We start from the raw sequence: 955 nt of genomic DNA, 5'->3' as shown, positions 1-955 counted from the left end.
GGGTCAGGGGAAAATCCAATATATATCTGGTGATATCTCGGGTGCTATTAGAGATAGCGCAATAAACCAAAGTGAATTATCTGCAGGAGGCCCTGCCGCATGCATCTGTGCAGCGGGAACGACCTCGGAACACCAGGGGCCGAGAAAACCACCGTCTCATGGGGCAGGACACTCAGGGTCAGTGAAAAATCCAATATATATCTGCTGATATCTCGGGTGCTGTTACAGATAGCGCAATAAATCAAAGTGCATTGTCTGTAGGAGACCCTGGCGCATGAACCTGTGCAGCGGGAACGTTCTCGGACCTCCAGGGACCGAGAAAACCACAGTCTCATGGGGCCGGACACTCAAGGTCAGGGGAAAATCCAATATATATGTGGTGATATCTCGGGTGCTATTACAGATAGCGCAATAAATCAAAGTGCATTGTCTGTAGGAGACCCTGTCGCATGAACCTGTCCAGCGGGAACGACCTCGGACCACCAGGGGCCGAGAAAACCACCGTCTCATGGGGCCGGACACTCTGGGTCAGCGAAAAATCCAATATATATCTGGTGATATCTCGGGTGCTATTACAGATAGCGCAATAAATCAAAGTGCATTGTCTGTAGGAGGCCCTGGCGCATGACTCTGTGCAGCGGGAACGACCTCGGACCACCAGGGGCCGAGAAAACTACAGTCTCATGCGGCCGGACACTCAGGGTCTGGGGAAAATACAATATATATCTGGTGATATCTCGGGTCCTATTACAGATTGCGAAATAAATCAAAGTGCATTGTCTGTAGGAGGCCCTGGCGCATGAATCTGTGCAGCGGGAACGACCTCGGACCACCAGGGGCCGAGGAAACCACAGTCTCATGGGGCCAGACACTCAGGGTCAGGGAAAAATCCAATATATATCTGGTGATATCTTGGGTGCTATTACATATAGCGCAATAAACCAAAGTGAATTAT

Source organism: Nomia melanderi, unplaced genomic scaffold (assembly GCF_051020985.1).
Source record: "Nomia melanderi isolate GNS246 unplaced genomic scaffold, iyNomMela1 scaffold0014, whole genome shotgun sequence".
Lineage (NCBI taxonomy): Eukaryota > Metazoa > Arthropoda > Insecta > Hymenoptera > Halictidae > Nomia > Nomia melanderi.
The sequence above is the reverse complement of the archived record's forward strand: the minus strand, read 5'-3'. Positions refer to the sequence as shown.